Genomic DNA, 27086 nt, shown 5'->3' on the forward strand with positions numbered 1-27086 from the left:
TCCTCTCTTGCAAAGTGATCATGTGACAAAATTCTAACCAGTAAGATGTGGATTAAAGTGATATATGCAATTGTAAGTCATTCTCTTAAAGAAAAGCAATATATGCTTTATTTCACATAACCAAAAGGTTTAAAATGAAGTAAAGATACAAAGGATTTGAACAACAAAAAGGTTCATTCGCTATTACACATATATTCTTTCTTCAGATATAAGTATGAATATATATTCATGGACAATATTAAGGATATAAATACATATGAATTATATAATATACATTTTATATACATGTATGTATAGGTATGTATGTAGGTACCAAACAGAGAAGATACTTTACAGTCAAATGCCTATAAAACCTGTTTTCAAAAGTCTATCATATACTTGACCAGGGATGATTTCATCTTTGCTGCAGATTAGTGGTGGCTGTGAGTTTCCCATGCTTTCAGTTTCCAAGATGAATTTCATGTGTGTGTCGTTATACCGTGATTATTTATTGGGTATATGGTAGGGGCTGGGCAGACAACTCAGCTTTTGGTTCATATGTTACCGGGCACAAGGAATCACATCCATCCACACTTGACATAGGACAGTACATTACCCTGAAAGCCTGGACTTTAACTGTGGTATAGTAAGTGAATGGGACTCTGGATTATCTTTCTTAGGGAATAATATGAGAAGAAAGTGCTCTGAAATATTTGGTAGCCAGAGGAATGAAGTAGGGCAAAGATGTCCTACAGATCACCAAAACTCTGTGTTATACTTCCCCCCATAGTGTGGAGCTGTCTCCAAAGAGAAGTAGCTGGTCTGCCAGGGACTACATTTCCCAGTTCCTCTTACCCTTAGTGGTAGTCACGTGACTAAGCTCAAGTCAATTAAATGTGCACAGAATTGATGACCACAACATGCAGACCTGACACATAAAGACCCCCACAACCCCCACACAGTACTCTACCCATATTCCTTTCACTTTTCAGCTGGTTAAGAATGGAAGTGATCCCCAAGGTGACCTTAGAAAGAGAGCAAAACTCCCATCAGGCCATGTCCCTGAATAACTGTATGGATGGAGGTGACCCCCTCTAAACTTTTCACGTACATAGTACTCTTATGTGAACAAAGAAAAACTTCTGTAGTATCTGAGCCATCATTCATTTTTGGGTCTATTTGTTAGAATAGTTAGACTACACTGATTAATGTAGGGAACAAAATAGTACCTACCCCACAAGTATGGTTGTAGAGCTTAAATGAAATCATGAAAAAAAGAAACTTAGCACAGTGCCTCACCCATTGTAAGTGCTGTGTGGGCATTATCTTAGTAAGTACCCCGGAAATTATGACAAGGACTTTAGAGTCTTCAAAATGATTAAGTTTCAGGAGATGAGCTCTTGAAAATAAAGGAAAGTGATTGATGACAGTCTACTCAGTCCATTTCTTCCAGTTAATCACTCCTTCCTCCAAAGAATCCTCTGGGCTTGGTTATATGAGTAGCGCAGTAGGCAACCAAAGCACATTTGAGCAATAAAGCTGTGAAACAAGCTCAATATGCTAACCATCAGGGACAGTGATGAACCAGCTGGAGACTCTGAGATGAGTCCCTAACATGAGTGACCAGAAAGAAAGGACTCATATGTAAATATGTGTGCAAATGCAAAGTCTTTTCCTGCTTTTTCCGTTTCTGCTTGCAGTGAGCACATGTGTGCATACACAAGCACACACACACACACACTGACACACAGATAGATTGCTGCACTGCAAAGAGTATTGGTGATTTTATTGATGGGTCTCTCAAATCATCACTAAAACAAAAATAAGCTGTTCATTTCACAGCTGGAGTCAAATGGAGTGATGACAGTTGTCTCACCCTTCTTTGATGATAAATGAGCCTTCCCCTGCTTACTCGGGTCCTTGACCCAAATTCACAGTTATTCCAGTGACCCAGGCAGACCTTTGAGAAGAAAAAAAGCCACACTCACAAATGCCTAATGAAGCTTGTCTCAACTATTACTATTGTACCCTGTCATTCTAACTATAATTGATTTGCTAAGGTAGCTCTTTTTATAATCAGCCTAGCAGACAAAAATACCTAATATAAATTAAACACTTCCCTCTCTCTCTCTCTCTCCCCTTTCTCTCCCTCTCTGCTTCTCTCTCACACACATTTCACCAGTCCTACTATCCCATGTTTATTTTAAACTTTCTACGAGACTTCACATTCTCCTCTTATATCTTAGAAGTAAGCAAATAAGTGTCTGCCCTTTAAGAAGGTCTTTGGTAAAAGGATCTTAGAATTGTATAAAAAGGACTGCATCCTCTTGACAATCTTTTTCATCAGGCACAAATTTTGGTTGATTGAAGCTGACTGTCTAGAATCCTTTTTGAAAAGGGTTTGGAAACCGCATCAGAGATTAGTAGGAAAGAATGCCATGATCGAGCACAATGCCTACACAGACAGAGTACGGCAGCAAGTTACAATATATTCTATGTGTTTATCCTCCCTAAGAGTTAAAGTAGAATAATACATAGGAAATTCCAAGAAAGCAAGGTATCTAGCCTATTGTGTAGATATAGAGATAGCTATGGGTAACAGATATACAGGAATAGATATATAGATATTTAGAATCCGATTCCTTTGAGGAAGATAACACAACCACATTTCAAAGCACATTCCCTGAAACTGCTTATACCTGTTGGCTGTGTCCTACAACAATCTCCTTTACACTCTTTGTGTTGCAAGACATAAGGACACAATTAAACAACTTACTCAGGGAAAAAGGGAAAAAGAGCTCTAAGAAGTAAGGGCCTGAGATTTTTACGTTCCTTTCAAGAACCAAACTCTCTGAGAGATCCTCGAGCCTGAGATTCTACTGGAAGCCAGATGCTTTGTGGCCGCCTGGATGTCTTTCTTCAACAATGGAAGGGTGTATGTTAACAGCCTGTAGTAACAAGACTCCATTATTGCCAGAACATAACATCTCAAAAGGACTCCCAGCTACCCAGAGGTTGCAGAGAGTTCCATTTAGCACCATCTTTGTGAGGCGTGAACACCTGACACAGGATGAAAGTGAAGGAGCCGGCCCTGGGGAGGAAGGGCTTTTTCCCTTTCAAGTTTCTGAACTCTTCTAGGTCTGTGGAGGTCCAAACCACAGAACCAAGGAAACTCAAAAGGAAAGCAACAAAAGGAGCTACAAATCAAAAGCGCCCTCTCCAATGTACAGCTCCTGCTGTTCTGCTTTCATTACGCACCAGCATCGTCTGAATGGATAGCATCACCTCAGCCTCCTCGTACAAAGTCAACACACTGTATTGAGGAGTGTGTACAACTTGCAAAGGAGCAGCCTGGCTGCTGGCTAAATTCTCCAGTCTGTTTCAATCTCCCTCCAAGCCTTTTTTTTCCCAGAGGAAAAAAAAAACTGGGAGCTGGGGAGTTTTCTTTGTCCTGTGACTAGCAGGTTCCTTTGAGATATTCAGGAATAGCATAAACCCTATCACCACCATGACCCATCCCCATATGGCCATGCTCTCCCCGAGAACTGTCCTGTATGTAATTGGGACCTTTCTTTGCCCACCTGCCACACACGTCTTCTTCTTTCCTCTGGATTTCACTCTGCCACTAATTCTCTAAAGATACTTATGTTAACCAAAGGTCTCTGGGTTGTGAAAAACAAATTCACTTCAAACTATTGAGAAGGAACTTCTGGACATCATGTAACTAAGTTAGCTCACAAAAATGAAGCAAGATCCAGGTTTTCTAGGGCCCAAAGCCTAACTAATAGAAAAAGGATGTCTCTTTAATGTCAAATGCAAAATTATGTATGAAAGTGAGTTTCAAAAAGAGAAATCATAACAAACTGCAATTTTTAAGTGTTGGCAAATGTCACAAATACCACAAAACCCAGAGAAATATCCTAATGTTTTTTGTTAATTAACTGGCTGATAACACTTCTGTAATAACTTTGTCCTACTCCTTTTATCTCCTTGCTCTTTGATCACCTCTCCATATGACAATAATTTTTTATTATCACTTTCAAGGGAATAAAAAGGTAGTTCAAGGCTTTCTTCCAGGATAATGATCAAAATTCATTACCGAAGTTGGGATGCAGAAAACATGCAACGTCACACACAGGTGTACTGTTTGTAGTACTGATGTCTGTCCTGATACCTAAGACAAAAACTGACAAATTATAGTTTGCATGATTCAAAAAGGAGAAAATATATGGTGCATTTAAATAGTCTAAATTACATAATCAAACATATTCCTCCACACTTCCATTTTGATTAAACATCAATAAGAACTGAATCCTCCTCTTATAATTTTATATTTCTGATTATCTAAATGTGCAAAATTCTTTAAATCTTCCTTCTCCTCCACTCCCCACATATATTGGATGCTAGGAGCTAACCAGTATGTTTCTGTAATAACCAGATCACACTTTCCCACTGGGTGTTCCCTGCAGGAAAATGATCACAGATTGAGGGGAGGGGAGGAGAAGTGCAGAGTGGAAGCAGAGAGAGTGGTGTGGAGGCTCTTGAAACCATCTATCCAGTCAATGATGTGATTTAGACTAAGGCAGTAGTGGTAGAGATACTAAGTGACCAGACTCACTTGTTTTGACAGCAGAGCCAGTATGATTTGCCATTTTAATATGGGAGACAAGGAAATGACGTGAGGGGAATCTGGCAGGCTCAGTCAGTAGAGCATGTGACTCTCGATCTCAGGGTTGTGAGTCTCAGACCCACCTTGGGTGGAGAGATCATTTAAAAATAAAATCTTCAAAGGGGCGCCTGGGTAGCTCAGTCTGTTGAGCACCCAATTCTTGGTTTCGGCTCAGGTCATTAGCTCGAGGTCTTGGGATGGAGCCCACTGGCGGGCTCTATGATCAGTGCAATCTGCTTAGGATTCTCTCTCTCCCTTTGCCACTTTTCCTGCTCACGTGCTCTGTCTCGCTCTCTCTGTCAAATAAATAAATGAATGAAATCTTTTAAAAAGAGAGAGAGATAAAAGAAAGAAAGGAAAATGAAGTTGAGAATAATGCCAAGTAAATAATATGACCACTTCCACACAGGATTATTCTGAGCACTAGCTGAATGAATGCTTGCAATCATGCCTAGCATAATGCATGGAACATAACTGGAACTCAATAAACATTAAATTTAACCTTGTTTATATTACTTAAAAAAAAACAAACCTGAGCAGAATAAATAGTATGGTAGGCCCTATATCATTACTAACTTGACTATTAATGATGGCAATAAGCACTTCCAAAAATTCCTCTCACTGGCCCCTGCAAATTTGCTGAAGACAACATAGGATAACAACCCAGGCAAATATTTAAAATAAAATATTGCCCAAAAAAGCACATAGAGCACAATCCTATATTTACCTAGGTAAACACAACTCACACAAAAGAAGATATCTAGAGTGTTCACTTCAATGCAAATGAGGAGCTACCAAAGTCTAATTCTGACAAAACACACTAGAGATTTTGGATTACCAGCCATAGTGACCTCAACCCTTAGCCCTAAACTCCTTTTGTAATTCCTATTGGCTATCCAGCTTTGAAATTATACCTTTATAGGCTATAATTTTTCATTTTTTATCCTATTTTTATTATTATCATTTTTTAAGTAGGCTTCATGCCCAATATGGGATTTGAACTCACAACCCTGAGATTAAGAGTTGCATGCTCTACTGACTGAGCCAGTCAGGAGCCCCTAATGAGAAATTCTTATTTCAAATCCATCCATACATTAAATGAAGCATTAATAGGGCACCTGGGTGGCACAGTAGATTAGGTATCTGCCTTCAACTCAAGTCATGATCTCAGAGTAATGGGATCAAGTCCTGGGTCTGGATCTCTACTCAGCAGGGAGTCTGCTTTTCCCTCTCCCTCTGCTACTCACCCCTGCTCCTGTTCTCTCTCTCTCTCTTTCTCTCTCTCTTTCTCGGAAATAAATGAATAATCTTTAAAAATAAAAAAAAATAGCTTCTGAGATCAGACGAGATTGGGCGTGTTCAGGGTGGTATGGCTACAAACAAAAATAAAAAAAAAATAGTAGCACCTTGGAGCTCAAGCAGTTAAGCATCTGACTCTTGATCTCAGCTCAGGTCATGATCTCCAGGTTGTGAGATCAAGCCCCACACTGAGTCCCAAATCAGGCTGTGCACTGGGCATGAAGCCTATTTAAGTTTCTCTCTCTCCCTCTGCCCCTACCCCCTTGCTCCCTCTAAAATAATAAATAAGTAAATAGATAGATAGATACTAATATTTGCACTATATCATTTCACCATTTGCTTAAATCTGCACAGCATACAGTCTTATTATACAATAAAATATTTTCAGTTTGAAAAGTTTGGGATATTTCCTCTTTTTTATATGTATTTTGTAAAATTTTTGCAATGGCAGTACATTAATTTGAGGTAAGAAGAAAGTAAATATTTTTAAAACATTAAGAAAAAAAGGCTAAGAAAAACTCATGTGAAAATATTACTTGATAACATCTCAATAATAACAGCCTCGCAGTAAATATGAATAAAGTTGAACCTAAAACTCTAATCAGAATAATTGGGATAATTAAGGGTTAGAATATTTTGATGGTGTAGTATAATATTTTTTTCAGTTACATATAAATGAACATTACCTTTGGTCTCTGCCTTCCACCTATCTTTCTAATTCTTCCATTTTCTACTTCTTTCCCCCAAGAATACAGCATAATTTATCAAGAATTTGCAATATGCCATATGCAAGTTTCTGTAAATAGCATGTAGAACACTGGGCCTACAGAAATTTTGAAGGGCTTTTACTCTGGTAGGAAAAATTTATGTCAGTATTTGCTACAAAATAAGGAAATTTCCTTAAAGAATATGGCTGGTATTGCAGGTGGTTTATGCAGTACTTATTCACATTCCCTTTCTTCTAGCTCCGGCTCCTATAGAGACTAGAGAGAAACAAACCCACCTTTCCAAGGCCCCTGCAATGAAGAGTACCTAAGTGACACATTCATGACCAATGAGATATAAGTGAATGACTCTTGGGAATTTCTCGCAGACACTACCTCTGCTAGTTCCTGTCTAGAATGTAAACAATGGTTAAAGTGGCAGCAGCCATCTTGGGACCTAAGAGAAAAAAGTAAGAGGATCACAGAGCCTTTGGATTTTATATCTTCGTACCACTGATCTAATACCAAACATCATATACCTCCAGATAGAAGAAGCCTTTATATATTTATGCCTATTATAAGTCCAGCTTTCTGCTAAAAAGGCAAGTCCTAATGGGCCTGTAGGCTACTTCCTAAAACAACTTAATGCCTTTAGCTAAATCTCTACTACCTTATGTTCCTATATTAGCCACTTTCTCCTGATATCACAATTTAGGAAAATACTAATTACCCCATGGTTCTGGAAAATTAAAATTACTTACCGGGAAAAAAGTATCATACTAGGCTTTTTAGACCCAATGTTCCAATTAATATATTATGCATCTATAGAATAGGGAAATGTAAAAGAGGCAAATGAAATAAAGACACAAACCTGAGGAATTTCATAAACAGTAATTAGGGGGAGAGTCAACAGTCTTCACATTTTATAAGTCCTATGTTGTTAACAAACCTGTGCCAACCAACCAGCTTTTCCATAATAGAGGTTACTGAGTGTTTGGAACATGAAAAGGCCACTAATTCCTAACTTGGGGATTTTTTCATATAGTCCATGGCCAGGAGGTTATCTGCACCCCCCCCCCAAAAAAGAAGAGTACAGGAGAGATCGGGGCCATGAAAAGGTAATGGGCAGAAGACAATCTCACCAAGATTACATTCCATAAAACAGAATTGGCAACATCTGCTCAATCTACTGTAGATAAACAGTGAACTATTTTCCATCTCATTAACTAAGAGGATGAGATATTAAATAAACCCCAGGGGCCTCATGCTTTGTTATCACGTTTAAGCCTTGGCCCAGACTTGCTGCATTTGCTAATCCTTGTAATGGTTTACAATCTAAAATCCTACACAATTTCTCTCTCTCTCTCTCTCTCTCTCTCTCTCTCTCCCCACCCTTACACACACACACACACACACACACACACACACACACACACACATTCCCAAATGGCTTAAAACCAAAAGTTCTTGCTTAATCTGACTGTCTAATTACTAGTCACTTAGCTTAAATTATTAACCATGTCTTCAACTGTGATATATGATACCTGTAGGTCTCCAAACAGGATTCTAATAGAATTATCTAATTCTATTAAACTGCAAACAACTGCCCATTAAATATTTATTAGCCAGCTTGCATTCATTGAAGATAGATTGGAGTGTCAGCAAACCTCTGGGTTCTCTCTTCCCAGGGCTTTGTCAAACAGAAGGCTCAGCCAAACCAGCTCATTGGAATCATGCCTATTGATCAACTGCCAATTACCTATTTAATCAAAATCAATGGGAAAAAAAAAAATTTAGAAGAACTTACAAGGTATGCTATGGATTTTTTTTAATACTTGGTTAAGTAAGTAAATTGGTTAAAATCTAGCTAACTTGATTGTAGACACTTAAAGTCTATTTTACCATGGGGAAAACTGCTAGAAGTTAAATAATTAGATTTTCTTTTTCAGACTGGTGAATTGTATTTTTAATAAAGGAGTTGAAGAACTGTCAATTTTAGCCACCCAAGAGAGATGCTTTTTGATGCCATGCTTTCAGGCTAAAATGTCTTCTTTCTTAAAGCCATATGAAAGATAACCTGACACCTTTGGCAGACAGTACTCCTTCAGATGGTAAGCATGTGGGCAGTTTTAGACAATTAGATTATGCAAGATGGCAAGTGTTCATTCACTAAAAATGCAAGAACCATCTGGATTCTCCCAGAGGATCTGGAGAAAATGAACAAGGAAAGTCACTCTTCTAAACAAACCACTTAAACATGAATTGTTCAAAACCCAAATTGTAAATCAATTCTTAATAGCAAAAGGCCATCATAGAGAATAAAAAAGGAGAGGAATGTCATCTGACTCTTGCTCAACTAACTTCTCAATAGTCAGAGAAAGGCCAAAGAAAAACAGGAATTGCTGTAGTAAATAATCAAGTGGTATATATTTTTGCTTCCTGGTTGCTGTAATTAAGGATTCGACTTCAGACGACTGCCTTATATGTTGATTTTGAGAAAATACTACTGTCCGGAAGCAAAATGATTAAGACAGACATGAACATCAGCACTGGGAATCTCTAGTCATTAAAAACAAAGCAACAGGGGAAAAAATAAATTGTGTTATATTCACACACTGGTTTAAATTATTGCAATGCAAATGGACAGACTACAGCAACATAGAAAATGGATTAATTTTGTACACATCATGTCGAATGAAAGAGCCAGACCCCCCCAAAAAAAAACAGATCCTGTATGATTAAATTTACATAAAATTCAAAAACAGGCAACATTATGCTTTGTTTTAAGTAGAATAATAGAATAGTTACCTTTTGGTATAGAGAAAAGGGTAGTGATTGGGAAGAATTTTGGAGTGCTTTTTATACTCGATCTACAAGCCAGTTACAGAACTCTAGTCCCTTTGGAAAAAGTTTTGCACTTTTCTTAATGTATGCTATTCTTCAATAAAAAGTTTACTTTCAAAAAGTAAAGCAACAAAGCAATTTATTTGTATGTCCTTAGACAAGTCACTTATCTCTGAACCTCCAAGTTTCCATCATGTGTAAAATAAACAGTCAGACAAGATAGTCTTCAGATTTCTTTAGATTTTTTCAGATTGCAAAAATGCTTTGATTCTACAAAAATATCACTTGTCTCACAAGGACAAACTAGATCAATATATCTATACTGATATCAACCTCATTTTGGCTTTCAAATATATCCCTCTACCCCCTTACCCAGTTCTTCAATCTTTACTTAAATAGCTATAAACAAGTTTTTCATAGTGTGTATACCCAGAGAATCCTCTCTCTAGATAGGTAGAGAGATAGGTATATAAGATAGATAGATGATAGATAGGTAAATAGATAGATAGATAGATAGATAGATAGATAGATAGATAGATAGATAATAGAATTTTTTTTAAATAAAATAAATCCAGACAAAAAGGAGGGATGGGGAACTGTCTTACTCTCAAAAACCTGCCCCTCAAGTGTCTTTCCATACCTCATTCACATAGAAATATTTAACTTTGAGTTATTTTATCCCAGGAGAGTCCATGGTTCTGGAATCAGACAGAAATGTACTTCATAAGAATGTAAAAAAAAAAAAAAGATCTGCCCTAAAATATGTCCTCAGCACAACTATCTAAGTACTAACTATCTAAGTTCCCATGATTAGAGGATCTTCTTGGATTGATCAGTCCTTTACCTCACAGAGAACGGGCCTCTGAAGACATGAGACATAGGACACAAGCTTTGTGAACATGGAAAAGAATGGTAGAGATCAAAAGCCTAGTGCATCTCTAGAAAAGAGGCTGCTGACATTTGGTACCAAGACGGTACTTCCTAACCAGATGAGAACCAAAACTCAAGAGAACTCATAAGGGAATGGGACCCAGGTATTCTCCCACTGCTCATTCCCCAACTAACCCCAACTTATTCCTGATTCTCCTCATACTTCCACCAAAAAAGTCCTTAGGAATTTCACCACACAATAAGAGAATAAAATTTGACCAATGGCCTCCTTTCCCTAAAGAACCATAACTGAACCAAATAAACTGTTATATATAGGATACTATAGGAGGGCTACCCAAAACTGCTCTTCACTCACTATAGAAACCAGGGCATAAGTCTCTCTGCTTGTGGAGCTCTGTAAGAAAATATTGGAGATCCACTGGGGAATGAGCAAATGTCACCAATTCACAACCAAAATAATGGGCAGAAAAAACCTAAATCCCTCATGTATGAAATATCACAACTTTTAAATTCCCTAGTAGTGTATCTCTTAAAAGGACAAAATAAAGTACAAATCAAGAATTGTTCTTGGAGGAATATTCCTAGATCATGTTGTCAGTAAACAGATAATATGTCATCTCTCCTTAGCTCTCAGGGAGAGGAGAAGTGTCTAGAGAATATGCAATGAGCAAGTTACCTGCTGCTGTCTTTTACAAATCTTAAACAGAGACCAAAAGCAGTTTGGTTGGTTTTTCTTAATAAGGCACATGCATCTCCAGAGAACACATCCACACCAGGCAAAAAAAAAAAAAAAAAAACCCTGCATCTAAATGCCTTTTCATGCCTTCCCAGCTGGGACCGGGGTTTTGCTCTCTCTTTTAAAGGCCAAGGGCTCTGCTACACATCTGGGGAAAGGAAATAAGGCAGAATTACATTTTGAAGGCATTGGTTTAGGTGTCAATCTGCTTCTCCAAACTGTAAGAACATAAGCAATTGTTCAACTGCTACTTAACCCATAAAAAACACCACCAATCTAAGCCCAGTATAGAAAGATCCTGTAGTAAAACGGGCTTTTCCACCCTTACAGGGAGGGTAGGAGCAAGTTGGGAGAAGAGACAAAAAAAAAAAAAAAACAAGTATAAGTGGAACTAGCTGTTATTGCAGCCAGAGTCATTCCATGAAGAATTCGGAGCTGCGTAGATGCTGAGGCTCACCAAGATGCTACTCCTGAGCCATCCCTTATGGACTTCTATGCCTAAGATTTCTAGTCTCCCACCCCACATCTATTTTTCTATATTAATACAAGTCTTTTCTGCATGTATGGCTGCCAGGTAAAGACTACAATTCTCTGCTTTCCTTAAAGTTAGATGTGGCATGTGACCAGGTACTAGCCAATGGGAAATATGAATAGAAATTACTTGTGCAAAAAAAAAAAAAAAAAAAAAGAAGAAGAAGAAGAAGTTACTTGCACAACTTTCTGGTCACATCCTTAAAAAATAAGACACATGAAATTCTATTATTCTTTTTTTCTTCCCACTTGCTGGAAATTGGACAGTGAAGCCACATGCTAAGAATGGAAGAGCTACGGAAGCTGCTGGGTCCCCATGCCATGGATCCACTATATAAGTCCTAGATGGCTTAGGCTCACTCAGCAACCAAACCAATATTCTAAAATTCACAACCACCAATGGCTGTTGCTCAGTTCTTTACCATCCTCTGTCCCACTGGAGTGATGATCATTTCTGCTCCAGAAGTTGCACAGCACCTCCATTAAGCATGGATGTTCCCCACTTAACAACCTGGCACAATGGTAACCTCACCCCACCATCACTACCATGAATGTGGAATTACCACATATGGAACAACTTGCAAGGTCATGGTAGTTTGAAGCAAGATCCCTGTCCTAATCAAAGTGGGGCCATGATGAACCAGTTTCAAATCACCCACAGAACCTGGTCAGTAGTGGCTGTAATACCTCTGATGACAGCTCAGTCGCCTTTTTTCTCCAGCCAGGAAATTTGAGTGAGCCTGAACAGGGTCACCTAAATAGATTGCACCTGCCAAGACTGGGTGATGGAATAAATGAGTACGTGTGGAATGGAAATTAGGGGGCTAGACCTAAAATAAATTTAACAGATTGCCTCCTCTTCAAGTGCTCCTTTTAATCAGCTGATTTCATGAGACTTTGCTTTGCAGAGGAGGAGATGTGACTCATAAGCATGCTTGCCAGAGACAGATGCTTGTGGGTTTTGTTGTTTTTTGTTTTTTGTTTTTTAAAATTCTATCAGACAGCGATCTGCAAGAAATTTGGATGAGGAGAAAGGCCAATGATAAACATGATTTGAATCAAGGCAGACTTGGGTGATAAGATACACAAAATTTTTATAGAATCACAGTTCCTAAAACTATGTTCAAAGACACAAAAATAAAAGGCAAATGAGAGTTTTACAAATAAAGGACCTTAGAGATCACCTAGTTCAACTCCGTTTTCCTAAATAAACACTTAATATAGTATATAACACACAATCAAACATACTTTTTGTAGTTGTTGAGTAAATGATTCCCTGACTAGAAAATAAGAGAGAAGAGTGACTCATCCAAGATTACACAAGAAATACTCAGGTAAACTAAGATGTCTCAAGCTCAAGCTCAACACATTCTCTATGCTGCTTTCTCTCATTATGTAGCATAATCCCTTTCATTTTTGAAGTGAGCCCTGATTTCCATGCACACACTTTCCTTCCCCTGGTGACTTTATCAGTTAGGACAATTTAAGCTGTAAGCAACAGAAAACTTAGCAAAGGTAGCTTAAGTTGGAAAAGTATTTTACTTTCCAGAAACCCAGAGGTGAGTCATCCCAGGGTTGGTTTGGATGGCTCAACATCATCAAGGACCTAAGAATTTTCCATCTTTCCACTTTCCCATGCTCATGTGTTGCTTTCTTCTGGGAACCTATTTTCTCACGGTTGTGAGAAAATTTCTCATTTCTCAATGCTCAATAGTTGTAGCATTTCTTTTTATCTTCTATGAAAGCATTAGGTAAAAAACAAGGAACAAGGGTAAAAATGGCTTCCTTTTCACTTTATCCTATTAATAAAAGGAAAAACTACTCTCAAAACCTTCAACATACTTACCTTTATGTCTCACTACCAGAAATGGGTCACATGATCACCAATCACTGACATAAAGAAGTGAGATAGAGATAGCTGGCTGAGGCCAATCATGATTTACCTATGGGAGCTGGGCATATTCTATCCCAAACAAATGAATTCACAAGGAAAAAGAGTTAAGTGGCTATCTGAAGACATTTATGAGCTGCTGCCACATATCCAGATTGCCTTGGCAGGTCTACTCAAGACTAAGCCTGAAGGTCTTATATCCCACAACGTTAGATAGAGGAGTATGAATTCGACTCAACAAACATTTGTCAATCACTTTCTATTTACCAGTCTTCACACAGACCCTGCGACCAAAACAACAAACAGAACTGATGCTCTTCTTACCCTCAGGGAGCCCACTGTACAATGGCAGATGAAGACCAGTAAATAGTTGTTACAATCCAATGTGATGTGTATCCTTATGGGGAAGCACCCACACATATGGGATAATAAAGAAGACATAACTAGCCCACATACGGATGGTCAGGGAAGGCTTCCAAGAGCAGGTGTCATCAACAGAATAAGTAGAAGCTAGCATGGAGATGTTATGGGACAAGCAGAGTGTGTTCCAGATAGAAGTTTCAGCATAAGCCAAGTGCAAGAGACAAGTGTGAATATGATGAATCTGAAAGCTGGAAAAAAAAAATTCAGCGTGACTAAACCACTGAACATAAGGCAGAGAGATCAACTGAGACTAAAAAGGTAAGAGCGGGTATTCGAATTAGCTTATTTCAAGTTGTTGCCAGTTTGATAAAGGATTCGCCATGACAGCCGTAGGTGGAGTCACAGGTGTAAAAACAAGTAAAAGGCAGCAAGCACAGAGGCGACCTCCCCCGGGGAAATGGATCACGACATTGCCACTTGGTGACTTGCAATTCCCACTGCTGATTCTCCATCTACTGAGGCTATTACAGACTGGGCTGAAAATAATGGACCAGTTCAGAGTGTCAACAGCTCCCGAGCAGAAGGACTAGTGCGGGTAATGAGTGTGCTTTGACAGCCCAAGGTCAGATATTTAACAATATTCCAGAGTTTAAGTATGATACACTGAGCGCTGTTTTAGCTCCTAACTTGAAAGGCTCACAGCTGCTAATATTTACAGAAATAGGAAGCAATTACAGTTCGCTGCCACAGGAGGAACTTAAATAATTTAAGACTCATAATGCCTCTGATTCTTTTCAAGCCATCTTTTCTCCAGAACCAGCTGCTTCTAGCTCTCAGAAAGCCCTCTGTTCAGAAGGCAGAGTCGCCCTGATGCACAGCACTGCTTTTGCTCGCCCAAAAACTCAAGCACACAGCTTTTTGGCATCTACAACATTTCTCCCACATTTGTGCTTCATCTCTGGAAAGGACCCCTTTTCTCACCAGCAATGAAACTCCACAACCATCTGCCTGGGCTAATCTGGGTAAACTGGCATGAGCAGAGAGAACCATAATGTAATTTCACAAATTAAACTAATTTATTTCAGTAGCCATTTTCATGACACCGATGTGGTAGGACAAGAATAGAGAAGAAAGGGGAATGGGGGAGAAATCGAACATGTTCAATGCCGAACAGAAGAAAGTCAAATTTTAAGTGCCTAAAGTTAATATGTGAACTACCCCCAAGAGTCTCTTCTTATGATTCCATTGTGAATTCAGCACTTTCCCTCAGGGGTCAACAAGCTGATGAGTGGGATAAGAAAATGTAAACAATGGTAATTTTTTTTAGTTGAAGTTTAGATCGAAGAGCTACTAATATCAGCCCTATCGAAAAATCTTTGCAAGAATTAGAGAACACTCAAACATCTGCTTCCATTATAAAGTTTTAAAATATGACCAAGAACATAACTGGTAAAGTGACTTCACCTGGGGATAAACACTTTTTTATATGAAAGGTGTTCTAGGATCTTTGAGTTCCACATTACATTCCATCTTACATTTATCATTACAGCTTTTCTTGGGAGGACATCAGACCACAAGGGAAAGAACATGTTTTCTGGCACTCAGCATAGTAGCTTTTAAATCCCAGCTCTACCCCATTTGTGGTTCCCAACTCTGGCTGGTTATTCCAGAGTTTCTGAGCCTCAGTTTCTGCATCTGCAACATGTGATCTTATAAACATGCTTTAATCAGAATTAAATTATGTTAAGTGAAATAACTTGGACAAAGAACCTAATAGTGCCTAGGATATGGAAAGCATCCCAATGAAGCCTGGTTTCATCCCTTCTCTCCCAATACCTGCTCTTCCATTTTTCTCATCAGGATAATATGTATACCTTTCCAGAGTCTGTAGTGTTTGGGAGAAATGCTAATCAGTTGCTCCTGACTGTTCCTTGAAAAATATAACAAAGAAACACTTTTTTTGTAATGTGTTGAATTGTGTTCCCCACAAAATATGTATATTAAAATCTCCACCCCAGTATACCTCATGATGTGACCTTATTTGGAAGTAGAATCGTTGATAATGTAATTATTCAATACAAGGTCACGCTAGAGTAGGATAGGGCCCTGATCAATACACCTGGTATCCTTTTTTTTCTTTAAGATTGATTGATTGATTGATTGATTGATTGATTGATTTAGTGCGGCAGGGCAGAGGGAAAGAATGAGAATCCTGAAAGAAGACTCCCTGCTGAGCATGGAGCCCCATTCGGTTCTCCTGAGATTCTGACCTGAACTGAAATCAAGATGGCACCCCCATCTGGTATCCTTAAAAGAGAATACCATGTGAAGAGACAGGCCTCCCAGGAGAGCGTCAGGTGATGATATAGGCAGAGATCTCAGTGATGAAGCAAAGCCAAGGAATTCCAAAGATTGCCAGTAAACCATCAGAAGCTAGTTGAAAGGCATGAAACAGAGCTTTCCTCATAGCCCTCAGAAGGAATCAACCCTGCTAACACTTTGATCTCAGATTTCTAACCTCCAGAACTGTGAGATAATGAGTTTCTGTCATTTATGCTGCCCGGTTGGTGGTACTTTGTTACAACAGCCCTAGTAAACTAATACAGACCCACTGCTAAAGTTATTTTCTGCTCAGTGTACACATTAATAGCTTTCACCACCACAACATTTTTTTATAGGTTGTCAATGACTTTAGGTCTTTTGGGTGAACATTTAATTGTATACTGTGTAAATAACATGGCTGACTTGGACATTCTGGCTGGCTAAGAACACAGAGTCCTTAGTACATTGCCTCCTTAGTCCTAAAGCACTTTGAATAAAAGGTTTCATTGGCTCTGTTTACCTGTTTTTCTTTCCCCAAGATGTCAAGCTCCTTGAAAGCAGAAACTGTCTCATTCACCTTCATGTCTCCAGCATAAAAATGTGGGAGAGGCATAACATTCATTGAACACCCTACTTTTTGTTTAGCACTTAAAACCTAGTTCCACAAACTGGCCTGAGTGCCTGCCATGTGCCATACCACTTCCTCAAACTAAGAGAGAAAGGCATCAATGTCCCCATCTTATAAAAGAAGAAATTCGGTTCAGAAAATTAAGATTGGGGCACCTGGGTAGCACAGTCAATTAAGCCTCCAACTCTTGGTTTCAGGTCAGGTTGCAATCTCAGGGTGGTGAGGTCAAGCCCTGTGTTAGGCTCCATGCTATGCACAGAATCCACTAAAGTATCTCTCTCCCCTCCCTGTGTTCCTCCCACCCCTGTGCACTCTCGGTCTAAAATAAACAAATCTTTTTTTAAAAGAAAGAAAATTAAGATTAAAAAATAGAAAAGAGGGATCCCTGGGTGGTGCAGTGGTTTGGCGCCCGCCTTTGGCCCAGGGCACGATCCTGGAGGCCCGGGATCGAATCCCACGTCGGGCTCCCGGTGCATGGAGCCTGCTTCTCCCTCTGCCTGTATCTCTGCTTCTCTCACTCTCTCTCTCTGTGACTATCATAAATAAATAAATAATTTAAAAAAAAAGAATTCAGTTCCTCGGATTTCTATACAGCTACTGCTGGCCATGTGGCATTAAAAAAAAAAATAGAAAAGAAAATTAAGATGAAAATGGCAAAACCTTTTTTTTCTTTTTTATTGTATTTTGTAACATGATTCCAAAAAATCCAAAATATGAATCCAATGTACATGCTCTCTTGGAGCCTGGACTCAGATAAGGCAAGAAAGAATGATGGGGGAGGGGGGTGAAAATGTCATCTCCCCAATAAATTTATTGCTGTCATCTCCCCAATAAATTCCCATAAATAAGCCATACATTGTAAATAATCCACAGTGCTAACATGGTTCTGACCTTGAGCAAAAGTGAGTAAAATCTGGAATATAGTTATTTCTTAGAAGAAAAGTCTGACCTAGAAAGACTCAACCCCCTTCTAAATTATTTAACACTTATTAATTGTATCCTGTGAACTAAAATGCTAAGTTAAAATCATGCCCTACCTTTTACTCTTCAATATATGAGAGTATAGCAGATAACAATGCTAAAACCAAACAGCTGGATCAAATGCAGATATATATGTAAATGAAATCCAGACAGATAGATAGATGATAGAAAGATCAAATCTATATATGAATGCAGATATTATGGGAAAATATTAAGTCCCTTCAAAAATTTGAATACTTTCTCTCAAAGCAGTGGCATTAAGGGAAAGCATTTTTCTCTACCTTTGAAAGGTTTCTGGCACAGATTTCTTTCATTTTTTTTTTTAAGTTTGGTGTTGTGATACCTTGCATATCAAAGCACAACAAACATAATTGCTGTAAAAAATAAGGAGCAACCCTGAGTATCACGACTATATGCATCCCCACCCCCTAGTACTTTTTCTGATCACAAAGATCCAACCCCTTCTGATAACTTGGGACCAATCTGGACCCAAGTGATAGCTATGGTATAAATGCTTGTGTCCCCCAGAATTCATATGTTGAAGTCTTAACCCCCAAAGATGGTATTTGAAGGTGGGGCTTTTGGAGGTGCTTAAACCATGAAGATAGAGAACCCATGGAGAGGATTAATGCCTTACAAAATAGGCTCCAGAGAGATCCCTGACTTCATCTGAGAGCACAGCAAGAAGGCACTGGCTATGAACCAGGAAAAGGACTCTCACCAGAATATGGCCATGCTGGTGCTTTGATCTTGAACTTCCCAGCTTCCAGAACTCAGGAAAATAAATTTCTGTTGTTTATAAGCTACCCAGTCTGTGTTCCTTTGTTATAGCAGCCCAAATGAACTAAAACACTGACAAGCCTTGACAAATGCCCTCTGAGTTTGACATTTGTTTTGCCCATTTCCCGCCTATTAGTTGGTTTTCGTCCTGTCCAAGATATATCTTTTAAGGTATTATTCCATGAAGAGGGACAAAGAACCAACTTAACAGGATCCCACAGAAGCATTAAAAAGTCCCTCCATATCAGGCCCTTGAACCAAATCAAACAGTTTAGCTCTTGCCTGCAGATTTCCAAATCCCTTCTCAAGGAACTCAAAGAAAATCTCAACTCTGAACACTCATGGAGAATTGTTGCTAAATTAGCACCAAACTAGATGATCCATGATTAACTACATGCCCTTGATAAACTAATCACGGCATCACCTGGCAGTTATGCCTTGTTTTACAACACCTCTTGGAAGGGATAGTAAAGCATAACCAATTTTAGAAACTATCTCCTTCTCTATGGGAAAACACATGTAAGCAATGAAATTCAATATTTACGCTGGATTCTTTTTGAAAGCAACTGTGAGCTTCTTGAGGAATCATGTATTTTTTTTTATCCTAAATACCCGTCACAAGGTTTGGCACACTATAGGCTTTCAACAGATGTTGGGCAAGACTGACTAACAGAGAAGGTGCTGAGATAAGACGAAGGCTAACATCCCAGGTGAGCAAAAGTCATCACAAGTATGTCTGTCTGCATATCAATTTGCAAAACTAGTGGAAGTGTTTTTAAGGCTCGCCTTGAATAGTAAGGCTCTAAGATTATGAAAGAAGTGATTTACCAAGCCCAATCCCTTCCCGCCAAGATGTAGGCACCTCAATCATTGCTGCAAAACCCCAGCACAGTTTAATTTAAACCAACAACTAAGAAACTGAAACCTTAACCATGTCAACTGAACAATTAACTTCTTTATTCGAAACACACATCATATTTGAATTATTTGATAATCACTCAATTCTCTTGCATGTTAGAAGCTTCTGAGTTATGCCAGCAACATGAATAATGCCTGTGCTTTAAAACTTCTCCAAATATGAAAAAATTACACGTGTACCAGTACAGGGAGGAATGACATGGTAAGTCCTTGTGATCCAGATTATCTCCACTGCTCTCTGATACTTTTTCTTCCATATCTTTTTCATTCAAGATCATATACACTCTGGCTCAAAAATGGGAATCCATATACTGCTTTTTCCCCTTTATACTGTAATTTTTCCCCTTTCTTTGCCTTTCTCTAATGCCTGTAGTTCTTAAAAGCAAATTAAAATGTTAAGTGATTAGCTAGCAAACATATGCTGACAACCACACACTACATATTTTTCAAAGTAAGGAACAATCCCATGATTTGCACATTTCAATACCCCAGTCAAGCTGAGGCAATGCAAGTAGAGAGCAATCTCTGTTCAAAAATATATCAAAACCTAAAAGTCAGGTATTAAACCAGAGCTCAAGAGATTGTCAACAAAATGTTGAAATTTCTAATATAGGCTGACCCTGGGTGACTCTGATTAACCCAAACCTTTCGCTTACAAGATAAGGAAGAACTTCTATTACTATATCAGCTCAACCAGTTGGTATGTTGACTATCTGACATCAGGGGTAAGAAAGGGGGGAGGAATGAAAGAACACACTACACATTCAGACATTGTAGTATATCACCAGCAGATTCCCAGACATACTACGGCATACAAGCCCATCAATTATATAAACTCCCAGCAAGTTCAAATAAAACAATAAACAAAGAAAAGGTCATCATATAACAGCAAAGCAAGTCAGGAAAAACAACCACTAGTGTCAGCCAATGCTTGATCCAATCTAAGGCAGAAAATATCAAGAGAGGCGAAGACTGCTACTGGCTTTAAATCTTCAGGTGGTGACGGGTACAGTGCCCAGAAAGACAGTAATCAAAAGCAGTAACCCAGTAGTCCTTTCAACCATGGCTCTCCCTCCCCAAAATGGACTGTCAACTCCTATATGTGGGCTCGGGAGCCTGGAGTTTGTGTTATGGTCTGAAATATTAGAATCGGCTCCTAAAAATCACACAAAAGCTAAATCTGTGATTTACAAATTCTCTGTGAGGCCTTCTTTTAGTAAAAAGCAATTTGATCTCAAGCTCAGATCCAGAATGAGTCTCTCTCAGGTGACATGACCCTATCTGAAACCCAGGTTAATGATCAAGGCATTCGCAGATTTCAGTTCCAGGGATCGGTCTAAACTCTTCGTTAGAAGAGCTTTGACTAGAAAGAAGGCAAGGCTTTAAAAGTTGAAGTTATCACATCTTTAAATATTGAGATAAATAATGTATGCTATTAAAATGTTTTTAAGTTGAGGTTGTCAAACTGCTGCTACTAACATATTTTGAGGGCTTTCACTCATATCCCTAAAACCTAGACTTTTTCCTAAATGCCTATGTATATCTTAGTGATGAAAACTGATGGGATCATCTTCTTCCCCTATTCAAAGTCCTTCAATGACACCAGGTGTTATCTTGTCCAAATATGTCCTTCCTGATTTGGGTGACCCTCCCTAACAAACCTCAATATGGAAGGCACATTCAGCCATAGGCTGCTACTTACAAATCCCCAATATGCCACATCGTTTCTTGTCTCTTTGCACATGCTGCTCACTTGGCCAGGTAAAACCTTCCAAAGTCCCCAACTTTCCCTTTACCCCAACCTGACCATCTTCTAGGCAAACCGTTATTCTGCATTGCTTCAGTAAAACAGAACCACAAAATGGGGCTGGCTTTGGAGCTTAGCCAACTTGGATTTGCATTCTGCTTCTACTACCCAGTAGTTACTTAACTCTCTGTGCCTTTGTTTCTTCATCACCAAAATGTGAAAAGGAAGAATACCTAGAGATTTTGAGAGGCTTAAACGAAGTAAGATTTCAGTCAGGTAGCTTTTGAGAACATACTAAGTGTTTACAACTATTAGCTATTATCACTGTTATCATCATCACTATCCTTTAAGACTCTAGTTAAAGCTCTTTTTTTTTTGTAAAAACCCTTTGCCAAACACAAACTCTTCTTACAAACATATCAATCACTTTATTTTTTTTGTTTCACCCATGAAACTTGAAAATGCAGTAATCCATGTCCTTCTCTGCAGGGACTACATTCCAAGACCTCCTGCAGATACCTGAAGCCACAGATAGCACCAAACCTTATATATACTATTTTTTTCCAATACATACGTAACTATGATAAAGTTCAATTTATAAATTACACACAGTAAGAGATTAGCAACAATAACTAACAATAAAATAGAACAATTGTAACAATATTCTGTAATGAAAGTTATATGAATATGGTGTATCTCTCAAAGTACTTCAGTGTACTGTACTCACCCATCTTCTTGTGATGATGTGAGATGATGGAATGCCTGTGTGATGAGATAAAGTCCAGTGAATGACAGTGACATCCTGATGTAGTGTTAGTCTATAATATGTCAGGAGAATCATCTGCTTCCAGACCATGTCTGGCCACAGGGAACTGAAACCCTGTGAGCAAAACCATGGATGGGGGTGAGAGGGGCACTACTATACCTCTAATGTGGCTCTCATATTGGATCAAAAGTATGTTGGTTTTTTTACATATCTCTTCCCTCCCTGAAAGCTTCTCAAGAACAGGAACCACATCTCATTAATCTTGTATTCTCAGTGCCTAGCAGTGTTTGACACACGGGAGATACAGAAATAAATATTAGCTGAATGAATCAATAATTGAATGAGTTCCTTAAAAAACAAGTGAAAACCAAATACTGATCAATCAAATCATGTTTAATTGCACTAAGGAAATTTGGTATTCAGAAAAATAGGAAAACTTCAAGGACCAGGTAAAATAATGGAAAGCACATGGATTTAGGAGCCAGGCCTATCAGAACTGGAATCCCAACTCCTCTTCCTACAAGCTTTATGACACAGACCAAGTTATTTAACCTCTAGGAGCCTCTGCTTAGAAAATAACATGTACGGACACCTGGCTTCATCAGGATCTGTGTTTGGCTGTGTGTGAGACTCTTGATTTTGGGGGTGTGAGTTCAAGCCCTATGTTGGGTGAAGCAATTGCTAGAATAAATAAATAAACTTAAGAAAAAGAAAATAACATCTACCTCATTAGGTAAACAAAAAGAAGAAGAAATTAAGCAAAGTAGGAGGGCCTATCAGCAAGCATTCATTAACTTATTATTTCCCTTGGTCTTTTATGAAGAACTGTTTTTGTAAATATAATTGTTACCCCATTAATCTTTGTGTAAAGTGTGAATCTGCTAAAAAGCATCACACATCTATACCATCATAAGAGTCAAATCTTTGTTTCCTTGTCCTGTATCACATTCTTAAACATCTGGACATACATACCTCATCTGCTGTCTACCAGGGGACCAAATGTATGTATTTGTGTACTATGGGCAAGCGTTTTTTGCTTTATGTTAATTGCTGTTTTTGGCTTCTGCTCAAACCATTAATTTGAACCTCAAAATTCAGGAGGTAAATTAGTAGTCATTATCTGAGGTTCCAGAAACAGAGGCTTAGTTAGACACAGACCTGGGAATCACAATATATTATTTAATAATACATTACAAATAAATTCATCAGCTCATACATTCTAGGAGAGATAGAACTGCAAAAAGAGAAGACAGAGCTAAAGGATGCACAAGACAAATCTTGACTCTTTCGCTAATTTGACTAGGTCTAACCTTGATGATATAAACCTTTCACAGTCACTCAGTTAAAAAGAAAAAATAGATTGACTATTTTTCCTACCAATCAACCTAGAGAATTTACATATAAATGTCAAGATTACCAGATAGTCCTATTTGTTCCTATAGAAAGAGCATAAATTACTCATGAATTCCAACCAAGTACACGGGTTTGGTGAGAAAGTTTAAAGAAAAAGAAGGAGGAGAAGTAGGAGGAGGAGTACAGAATAACAGTTTCTGATTTCACAAGTCCAGAGCAGCATTCCTGGTTGACCCCTAAGTATTCTTACCTTTCATTCTTGACTCAAGAACAAAGGAAGCAAGTAGAAGATGATATCAATGTAACTATTCATAAACAGAGGAATTGAATTAAAACCACCCCAAATCTTGAGATCTACTAGACAGACTTGAATTACATGTAGATATCAATCTGCTCTTTTAACCCCTAAAACCAAATTTGAATAGAACTGTGGGGGTAGCGGACTGGGAAACAGGTAAGTTGAGAATGGACACAGAGTGCCCTCTACCTTGTGATATCACGTAGCAGCATCCATTGTGTCCATCACAGATGCAGGTGTCATTAAAATTAGAAAACACACACTCCTCTGTCAGCTTTCCCCAAACTTAAAAATTCATGATTCCTGAGTGAATGGCTGACCTTTACTACATTCCAACTCCTGAGAAAACCAAGAGACACACAGGCTAAGATCTGTGTTTTGTCTCATGGGAAGAACAAAAAAGAGGAAAAGCAACTTTGCAAAAGTATCTAAAACTACAGTAGCATGGCTATTAACAAACGCCCCCAAAATAGAACGTAGGTCCAAAGAAATGCAAATTTATTTAAAGCATAAGCCACAAAAAAAAGAGTTGGCATGTCAACACTACATACTGAAATTTAATCAAACTGAAAAGAACAGTTGATCTGTCTTCAAGAGAAAAGGAGGGGGTAGCGTGTAATATCTTTAATATATGGATGGCTGGGTAGAGTAAATGACTGTCGCACAGAAGGTTTATCTGTAAACACTGCAGTGAGTCTGGGGTTTTTAACCACAATAAATGGCTGGTTTCAATCAGCTGCTGCTAGCAGGAAATCCATGGCCCATAGGAGCAATTACCCATCTCTTGACTGAAGCACAGGGCAATTACAAGCTACCAAAGTACACTCACAATACTGGAGCACTTGACTGTACCGTGCTAATGGAACTGGGACAAGAAACAGTGGTTTGTGGCCACATTTCTCAGCTTCAGCCCTGTGCCAAACCCTTTCATACATCTCTTGTCTCACAACACGGCAGCAGAGATGGAGAAACTGTGGTCTCTAAAAGTAATATCATCTATACCCAAAACACAGACATCAGGGTTTTCTCGGCCCTGCATCCCCTAGAAACTTCTTAAATTTATTATACTCATCCTGATTTTTCAAAATGTATCATGCCTTCACCTGTGGTTTTGTAGATGACTTCCCACCTGAGTCCCCTATTCAGCATTGGGTGCTCATTATCGACTAGATCAGTTAGCCAGATTAGGACTTCCCATCTTCAAGAAGTGAAGAGGAACCTGTCAGGGAAATAAATGGGAAAATAATTACTCTTTTATTTCACTGTGAAAAATACATCAACTGGGTATCCTTAGAGAAGTAACCTCTGTAAGATTAGAGGAAGAAAAATAAAAAGATAGTAAGTGGTCTATCAAGTTAACCTTCCAGTCTCATTACATTTATTTCTAACAGGTGACATTCACCAAAAACCTAATGTGCCAAGTATTGTATCATGCACTGTAAGTGCATTGTCACATTTAAGCCTCGTAGCAACCCAAGATGAATCCTACGATCAACCTCACTTAAAGAATTAGACAATGGAGACTCCGTTTGAGTAATTTCCTCAAGACATCCTAATTAAGCACAATGTGGATTCAGGACTTGAATCTGGTCTATAGCACTTCAAACCTAGCTTTGAAATATCCTATCATCCTCACCTGATATTGGGTGACTCTGGGAGAGAAGGTAAATAATTGGCAAAGCCCCTATTATGCTCCCAAGATAGACATTAACAATGAATCCCAATATCCTTTCCCACTGAGTGTAGACAAGACCACAGAATCTCTCTCATCACAGTATTTCAGAAAGCCACTTCAGTTTGATGCCAACTCGGTTTCAGAATTCCTCAGCATAGCAGCCTTGGCACAGTGCTTGAACCATTGGTAGGCATTCAATAAATGTTAGACTTTAAGAAATCATTGCGTGAAAGGAACATAGACACTTCCTTTAGCCCTAAACAGACCAGTATTTAACTTCGGGCTTCGCCATTTACTAATTACATGATTTAAGCAACTTCACCATTTACTAATTACATGATATAAGAGATTTAAGCAATCTTACCTTCCTCATAGTAAAATAAGGAAGGAAAAGTGAAATTACAAGTAACAGAGTATAGTGGGAATCAGCAAATGGGACTCTGGATAAAACACACCCTATATCCCAGGAAGGACAGATAACATTAAGTAACAAATTAAGAGAAGTAAAAAAGACACATGAGGTCCTGAATTGATATAGAGAAGCAAAAAGACCACCCCTGGGGAATGGGTGATGGACTGGAATACCTACATTTTAACAGGTCAAGTGACCCAAGGGAAGAAAACCTAAGGAAAATAATCGGTTTCTTACTTCTATGTCTTGGGCTCAGCTAGCAAAACTGAATCTCTGTTCTCATCCATTGGGAAACTCCTAAGGAACCGTAATAATATATAACATAAATAATAATGAATATAGTATAAACTGTGGCTTAATGATAACTGATCCTCCTCAGAATATTCGTGACTGTGTCTTACTGGGAGATGGGATACAGGCCCAACCACATAGTATAAGGAGCATCAAGCACAACACTTGACTCATAGTAAGTGCTCAACGCATATTAAATCTCATCCTTATTTTCACTGAGAAAGAAGAAAACTTGGGCTTAGATTTGCTTCTCCAAATGTACTTTAGGTTCCTGCCTACATAGAAATGCACTGCTTCCACTCTGGCCCTCAATGGCCAAGTAGCCTCAAGGCCGGTGGAAGCAACAGTGCCCCCAATAGTTTCCAAGGAGCACCTAGTACTGCAGCAGAGGCTGGGTGTTCCCTCTGCAACCCATCCCCCTTCACTCATGTATTTCTTATTTTCTCAAGCAATTAGAAAAGCAGAGAAGATGCTCTATTGGGCAAATCGTCATTCATCCAGCAGATCAAACCTGGACAGAAGAAAATGGCAGCTCAGAGTCGCTCAAGCCCATAAACTCCACAAAGTGTCTGGCATAGTCCTCTTCTGGGCTTTTGTGAATATGGAGAAAATGGGTGCAAAGAAGCCAAAAACATCTGTGCAACTGAGTCATAAAAGAGCTGATGGACTATACTTAACCTTCATAGAACTGGTCAGGGGGGAAATGACAGGTATATCTGTGAAAAAGCACACACTATATAATGGAAGGAGCCCAAAACTACTAGGTTTACTGTAATGGCCAGCACCTCTGATTCTCTTTCACATCCTCTTTTTCCCTTTATTATCCTCCCTTTTCTGTAGTTTGTGATTCAGGACTTAAATTTAGGTTTTAGAAGGACATACCCTGCCACTTTGAAGTTATGGATTCTCACTGATGCCTACATTCCCTATCCCACCATTGAAGATCTCTTGCTGAAATCACCCATTTCTACTTCCTGTTAGACTTATTTCATAAATTAGAAATGTTCC

General features: G+C 38.7%; 1 long non-coding RNA gene across 2 annotated transcripts in view; it reads right to left on the bottom strand.

Moving 5' to 3' along the window:
* The window catches only part of LOC144312692 (uncharacterized), an 85848-nt gene that overhangs the window by 27551 nt on the left and 31211 nt on the right, over positions 1–27086 (bottom strand). For both annotated transcript variants that reach the window (XR_013378239.1, XR_013378240.1), the window contains exons 2-3: positions 24804–24919; positions 22011–22045 (exon numbers count right to left, since the gene is read on the bottom strand). This is a non-coding gene — a long non-coding RNA (uncharacterized LOC144312692). The remainder of the gene's footprint in view (positions 1–22010; positions 22046–24803; positions 24920–27086) is intronic.

The sequence above is a fragment of the Canis aureus genome, chromosome 4 (assembly GCF_053574225.1).
Source record: "Canis aureus isolate CA01 chromosome 4, VMU_Caureus_v.1.0, whole genome shotgun sequence".
Lineage (NCBI taxonomy): Eukaryota > Metazoa > Chordata > Mammalia > Carnivora > Canidae > Canis > Canis aureus.